Source organism: Phyllobates terribilis, unplaced genomic scaffold, assembly GCF_046119375.1.
Source record: "Phyllobates terribilis strain yellow unplaced genomic scaffold, ASM4611937v1 Scaffold_370__1_contigs__length_1879735, whole genome shotgun sequence".
Lineage (NCBI taxonomy): Eukaryota > Metazoa > Chordata > Amphibia > Anura > Dendrobatidae > Phyllobates > Phyllobates terribilis.
Window position 1 is genome coordinate 1,342,343 of NW_027363130.1, and position 8,298 is coordinate 1,350,640.

Below are 8,298 nucleotides of genomic sequence, written 5' to 3' on the forward strand. Positions count from 1 at the left end.
ACATTCTGCTGAAATGTATTGTGACGCAGAGACCCGTCGGCTCCCTGCACTTCAAGACATGCTGCCAGCCAATCAGAGGCAAGCAGCAGGTGCTGGCGGCCCGCAGAAGTCAGCTACCGGCTGGGGGAACATTATACCAGGATGGCGGACCTTATACCAGGATGGCGGACCTTATACCAGGATGGCGGACCTTATACCAGGATGGCGGACCTTATACCAGGATGGCGGACATTATATCAGGATGGGAGATAAGATACCAGGCTGGGAACATTATATTAAGATGGGCACAATATACCAGGATGAGTGACATTACACCAGAAGGGGGACATGGTTATAGCATGGAGCCCACGATGGGGGACATTATATCAGTCAGGGGTGGTACAGGGTGGGCATCAGTCAGGGTTGATACAGGGGCACTCAGGGGTAATACAGGGGAGGCTCAGTCAGTCAGGGGTGAAACAAAACATTGAGGGAAATCCTCCGTTAGTGACTGAGCCCTCTCACCCTCTATCACCAATGAGTAAAGCCCCTCACTGTTGGTGTTGATGGGGGTCACTTAGTTATGTGATAATCCTGCTCAGCTACATATATCTGACCTTTGGTGAGTGGTGTAGCAGGCAGCCATCCATCTCCCTGTGCTTCTCACTGTCAGCCTGTGACACAGTTAGGGAGGAGCGCTGTTACTCAGCACATCATGGCTCATTACCTCAGCTCTGCTGTTAGCACGGGGAAGAGGCCACAAACAAAACTAACACTGATTGGCTGCGATGCTGCCAATCACTATTAGACTTACCAGCAGCAGCACCGCTCTCCCTGGTTGCTCCAGGTGCGGTATCGCAGAGGCAGAGATTCAGCATTATTGATCAGCGATCAGTCAGTCCCTGAAGTGAGCTGCTGTCTGCACTGCAGCAGAACAGATCCAGTGACTCCCGTACTCTGCCGGGATGTCTAATGCTGGGAGGAGCGGTGAATAGTAATCAGTGACACGTGTGAGCTGCCGTGCTTGCAGCATGTCATGTGCTAGTGCGCTGAGTGCTGCTGACTGCTCCTCCCAGCATTAGACATCCCGGGAGAGCAGTGCACGGGTCACTGAATCTCTCCAGCTGCAGACAGCGGCTCACTCCTCATACTGACCAGAACACTGATCCATCCTGCTGGATCCTGAACACTGTGATATCGCACCTGGAACTGAATCACTGGAATCAGTAAGTCATAAAAATGCCTGAAAACCTTCTCTCTCTCTCATTATTCTGGCATTTGGCAAATATTAAAAATGATGGTAAAATCCTAATTGACCTAAAACGGGAAAGGTTTATTCTGATTTCATGTCAGATATTGAGAAAAACCTGCGTCTTTTTATATAGTGGATGGAAACTTCTGGTTTCAGCTGTGTGTGTATGTGTCCCTATAGTTATAGTTTTGGATGATTACTATTGTCCCTTCATTGTCTGCGTCGTTGCATCCAAATAACCTGTTCACAAAATCAAAGTATGTCATTGGGTTGGAAGGGGTTAAACAGGCAGGTCTGATGACATCACAAAGCACATAAACATCATAGACATCCTATGACATCACAATTGGTATAGAATGTACAGAGTGTAACTCCTGAGCCATCTTGTGTCATTCCAGGCTGACTGCTGGAAGGTGACAAGTCCAGGTCGGGAACTCTTCACCTATGACCTCACTCATACATTGTATAGATGGGGGGCTAGTAGAGGGATTCAGAACTGCATCATTAACCTGAAAATCTCAGCAGATGGCGCTGGATCATGTGTCCCGTGCTGTGATTGTTAGAATGAGTCTATGATTTACAAAAAAATGTTATTGAGCAGATTCCATGGAAAATCATTTGGGGGCTTTAGTAAAGCAGTGTGAGCCCGGCCTAACAGGGGCTACCAATCCGGACAGACCCTTCCCTGAATGAGGACTTGCTGGCCATCAACTGATCATGTGTCACTGGTCTTGAAGACCCTCAGCAATCGGCTGGCTTTGCCCTCTATGACACCCATGTGCTGTAATAAAAGCATATAGAAAGGGGAGCACCGGCTGACACCCCCCCATTTGGCTCCATTTTTGGGCAGCTTTGCCATTAATGTTGTCAGAACCTAGCGTTTTCAGAACATCCATTTAATAGCAGACGGGTCCAGTTCTCCATTATCCGCTCTCATGGTCCTGCTGGATCAGGAGTGACCGGGAGCTGACGGTTTATGGTGATCAGGAGTTGCAGGATGGCGCCGGTGTTTCCCTTTAGGTCATAGAGCAGTAGATGATGCGGATTAGAATAAAAGAGTGGAAATGTTTAGGTTATTATCTGCGTCATGACTCAATTAATAATGAGGCTGGTGGTTATTTGCAGCCGGTGATTTCTTTTTATTAATTCAACTCTTCCTTGATGTTGGAAACTCGATATATAACACAGCAGTGGCAGTTATTATGACATCACAGGGGACATGACATCATAGATATCACATGACATCACAGTTGGTACAGAATGTGTAAAGTTCTAATCCTGAACCATCTTGTGTCCCAGAGGCGGCATTTTGAGGAAGACAAGTCTATGTAGGCAGCTCTTCACTTAGCACTAAGGCCCTGTTCACACATTGTGTAGCTGTGCGGAGTTTGTGGTGAAGTTTAGAACTTCATCATTTACCCCTAAAAAAATCTCAGCAAACATCTCTGAGCGACGTGTTCTTTCTTGTGCATCAGGATGATTCCTTAAATAGGACCTGTCATGTAATCCTCTTTTTTGTAATGATAGGTGTTATGTCTCATCTAGTTCAGAGGAGCAGCAGTAATGAAGCACGGACAGATGACGGCGGCGCAGCAGGACGGCCGAGCAGAAACAACGGAGAACGCCGTGGCTTGATGGCAGCAGGAAGACCAGAACTGGAACCACAGGAAATCAAGAGCAGAACTGAAGCAGCGGCACCTGGTATAATAGAGGGACAGACTCTGATCAGACTTTCATCAGAGTGGTATCAGGTTTTCTCGGACATGGAGAGGAGAAAGAAAAGGTTTCTCACCTTCTCCCTTCTGCAAGTCGGTGAAAATCGGACCACACTCCGATGTCAAAGCGCCGTCCAATTTTTCCACAAGCGCATAGACTTGCATTGCCATTGCCATATTTTGCAGACTATAAGACGCACCCCAAATTTTGGGGTGGAAAATCATTTTTTTAAATAAAATGGTGGTGCCCCTTATAGTCCGTTTAACAGTAGGTTACCAGGGGGCGGCGGTGGTGGAGCGGGGTAACAGGAGGCAGGGCCACTGCTTTAGGCAGTCGGCGGCGACAGGAGTGGGGCGATGCTGCAGGCCCTGGGCTCTAATAAGATGTCGGCGCCGGTGAGCAGAGTCCCCTTTCCTATAGATTGCCCTGCAGTAGGCTTTGGGAAAATGGCTGCTGGAGGTGACGCATGCGCAGATTGAGATCTCGGGAGATGCATGCGCCGCCTCAAGCGTTCATTTTCCCAAAGCCCACTGCAAGGCAATAAATGGGAAAAGCTACTCTGCTCACCGGCGCCGACATCTTATGAGAGTCCAGGGACCGCCGACACCGGCCTCCTGTGACCGCGCTCCACCGCAACCACCCCTCGGTAAGCTACACTCAGATATTGTATATTAGATTGTAAGCTCCTAGGACAGGGTGTGCATTATTCTGCATGCCCTCAGGAGCAGTCTGTATATTGTATATTAGATTGTAAGCTGCTAGGACAGGGTGTGCATTATTCTGCATGCCCTCAGGAGCAGTCTGTATACTGTATATTAGATTGTAAGCTCCTAGGACAGGGTGTACATTATTCTGCATGCCCTCAGGAGCAGTCTGTATATTGTATATTAGATTGTAAGCTCCTAGGATAGGATGTGCATTATTCTGCATGCCCTCAGGAGCAGTCTGTATATTGTATATTAGATTGTAAGCTCCTAGGACAGGATGTGCATTATTCTGCATGCCCTCAGGAGCAGTCTGTATATTGTATATTAGATTGTAAGCTCCTAGGACAGGGTGTACATTATTCTGCATGCTCTCAGGAGCAGTCTGTATATTGTATATTAGATTGTAAGCTCCTAGGACAGGGTGCACATTATTCTGCATGCCCTCAGGAGCAGTCTGTATACTGTATATTAGATTGTAAGCTCCTAGGACAGGGTGTGCATTATTCTGCATGCCCTCAGGAGCAGTCTGTATATTGTATATTAGATTGTAAGCTCCTAGGACAGGGTGTACATTATTCTACATGCCCTCAGGAGCAGTCTGTATATTGTATATTTGATTGTAAGCTCCTAGGACAGGGTGTGCATTATTCTGCATGCCCTCAGGAGCAGTCTGTATATTGTATATTAGATTGTAAGCTCCTAGGACAGGGTGTACATTATTCTGCATGTCCTCAGGATCAGCCTGTATATTGTATATTAGATTGTAAGCTCCTAGGACAGGGTGTGCATTATTCTGCATGCCCTCAGGAGCAGTCTGTATATTGTATATTAGATTGTAAGCTCCTAGGACAGGGTGTGCATTATTCTGCATGTCCTCAGGATCAGCCTGTATATTGTATATTAGATTGTAAGCTCCTAAAACAGGGTGTACATTATTCTGCATGTCCTCAGGATCAGCCTGTATATTGTATATTAGATTGTAAGCTCCTAGGACAGGGTGTGCATTATTCTGCATGCCCTCAGGAGCAGTCTGTATATTGTATATTAGATTGTAAGCTCCTAGGACAGGATGTGCATTATTCTGCATGCCCTCAGGAGCAGTCTGTATATTGTATATTAGATTGTAAGCTCCTAGGACAGGATGTGCATTATTCTGCATGTCCTCAGGAGCAGCCTGTATATTGTATATTAGATTGTAAGCTCCTAGGACAGGGTGTGCATTATTCTGCATGCCCTCAGGAGCAGCCTGTATATTGTATATTAGATTGTAAGCTCCTAGGACAGGGTGCACATTATTCTGCATGCCCTCAGGAGCAGTCTGTATACTGTATATTAGATTGTAAGCTCCTAGGACAGGGTGTACATTATTCTGCATGCCCTCAGGAGCAGTCTGTATATTGTATATTAGATTGTAAGCTCCTAGGACAGGATGTGCATTATTCTGCATGCCCTCAGGAGCAGTCTGTATATTGTATATTAGATTGTAAGCTCCTAGGACAGGGTGTGCATTATTCTGCATGCCCTCAGGAGCAGTCTGTATATTGTATATTAGATTGTAAGCTCCTAGGACAGGGTGCACATTATTCTGCATGCCCTCAGGAGCAGTCTGTATACTGTATATTAGATTGTAAGCTCCTAGGACAGGGTGTACATTATTCTGCATGCCCTCAGGAGCAGTCTGTATATTGTATATTAGATTGTAAGCTCCTAGGACAGGGTGTACATTATTCTGCATGCCCTCAGGAGCAGTCTGTATATTGTATATTAGATTGTAAGCTCCTAGGACAGGGTGTGCATTATTCTGCATGCCCTCAGGAGCAGTCTGTATATTATATATTAGATTGTAAGCTCCTAGGACAGGGTGTGCATTATTCTGCATGCCCTCAGGGGCAGTCTGTATATTGTATATTAGATTGTAAGCTCCTAGGACAGGATGTGCATTATTCTGCATGCCCTCAGGAGCAGTCTGTATATTGTATATTAGATTGTAAGCTCCTAGGACAGGATGTGCATTATTCTGCATGCCCTCAGGAGCAGTCTGTATATTGTATATTAGATTGTAAGCTCCTAGGACAGGGTGTGTATTATTCTGCATGCCCTCAGGAGCAGCCTGTATATTGTATATTAGATTGTAAGCTCCTAGGACAGGGTGCACATTATTCTGCATGCCCTCAGGAGCAGTCTGTATACTGTATATTAGATTGTAAGCTCCTAGGACAGGGTGCACATTATTCTGCATGCCCTCAGGAGCAGTCTGTATATTGTATATTAGATTGTAAGCTCCTAGGACAGGGTGTACATTATTCTGCATGCCCTCAGGAGCAGTCTGTATACTGTATATTCGATTGTAAGCTCCTAGGACAGGGTGTACATTATTCTGCATGCCCTCAGGAGCAGCCTGTATACTGTATATTAGATTGTAAGCTCCTAGGACAGGGTGTGCATTATTCTGCATGCCCTCAGGAGCAGTCTGTATATTGTATATTAGATTGTAAGCTGCTAGGACAGGGTGTACATTATTCTGCATGCCCTCAGGAGGAGCCTGTATATTGTATATTAGATTGTAAGCTCCTAGGACAGGGTGTGCATTATTCTGCATGTCCTCAGGAGCAGTCTGTATATTGTATATTAGATTGTAAGCTCCTAGGACAGGGTGTGCATTATTCTGCATGCCCTCAGGAGCAGCCTGTATACTGTATATTAGATTGTAAGCTCCTAGGACAGGGTGTACATTATTCTGCATGCCCTCAGGAGGAGCCTGTATATTGTATATTAGATTGTAAGCTCCTAGGACAGGGTGTACATTATTCTGCATGCCCTCAGGAGCAGCCTGTATATTGTATATTAGATTGTAAGCTTCTAGGACAGGGTGTACATTATTCTGCATGCCCTCAGGAGCAGTCTGTATACTGTATATTAGATTGTAAGCTCCTAGGACAGGGTGTACATTATTCTGCATGCCCTCAGGAGCAGTCTGTATACTGTATATTAGATTGTAAGCTCCTAGGACAGGGTGTACATTATTCTGCATGCCCTCAGGAGCAGCCTGTATACTGTATATTAGATTGTAAGCTCCTAGGACAGGGTGTACATTATTCTGCATGCCCTCAGGAGCAGCCTGTATACTGTATATTAGATTGTAAGCTCCTAGGACAGGGTGTACATTATTCTGCATGCCCTCAGGAGCAGTCTGTATACTGTATATTAGATTGTAAGCTCCTAGGACAGGGTGTGCATTATTCTGCATGTCCTCAGGAGCAGTCTGTATATTGTATATTAGATTGTAAGCTCCTAGGACAGGGTGTACATTATTCTGCATGCCCTCAGGAGCAGTCTGTATACTGTATATTAGATTGTAAGCTCCCAGGACAGGGTGTACATTATTCTGCATGCCCTCAGGAGCAGTCTGTATACTGTATATTAGATTGTAAGCTCCTAGGACAGGGTGTACATTATTCTGCATGCCCTCAGGAGCAGTCTGTATATTGTATATTAGATTGTAAGCTCCTAGGACAGGGTGTGCATTATTCTGCACGCCCTCAAGAGCAGCCTGTATTTTGTATATTAGATGGTAAGCTCCTAGGACAGGGTGTACATTATTCTGCATGCCCTCAGGAGCAGTCTGTATACTGTATATTAGATTGTAAGCTCCTAGGACAGGGTGTGCATTATTCTGCATGTCCTCAGGAGCAGTCTGTATATTGTATATTAGATTGTAAGCTCCTAGGACAGGGTGTACATTATTCTGCATGCCCTCAGGAGCAGCCTGTATACTGTATATTAGATTGTAAGCTCCTAGTGCAGGGTGTACATTATTCTGCATGCCCTCAGGAGCAGTCTGTATACTGTATATTAGATTGTAAGCTCCTAGTGCAGGGTGTACATTATTCTGCATGCCCTCAGGAGCAGCCTGTATACTGTATATTAGATTGTAAGCTCCTAGTGCAGGGTGTACATTATTCTGCATGCTCTCAGGAGCAGCCTGTATATTGTATATTAGATTGTAAGCTCCTAGTGCAGGGTGTACATTATTCTGCACGCCCTCAAGAGCAGCCTGTATATTGTATATTAGATTGTAAGCTCCTAGGACAGGGTGTACATTATTCTGCATGCTCTCAGGAGCAGTCTGTATACTGTATATTAGATGGTAAGCTCCTAGGACAGGGTGTACATTATTCTGCATGCCCTCAGGAGCAGTCTGTATATTGTATATTAGATTGTAAGCTCCTACGACAGGGTGTGCATTATTCTGCATTCCCTCAGGAGCAGCCTGTATATTGTATATTAGATTGTAAGCTCCTAGGACAGGGTGTGCATTATTCTGCATGCCCTCAGGAGCAGCCTATATATTGTATATTAGATTGTAAGCTCCTAGGACAGGGTGTACATTATTCTGCATGCCCTCAGGAGCAGTCTGTATATTGTATATTAGATTGTAAGCTCCTAGGACAGGGTGTACATTATTCTGCATGCCCTCAGGAGCAGTCTGTATATTGTATATTAGATTGTAAGCTCCTAGGACAGGGTGTGCATTATTCTGCATGCCCTCAGGAGCAGTCTGTATAATATAATAATAATAATCTTTATTTATATAGCGCCAACATATTCCGCAGCTCTTAACAAAACACAGGTTCATAAACAACA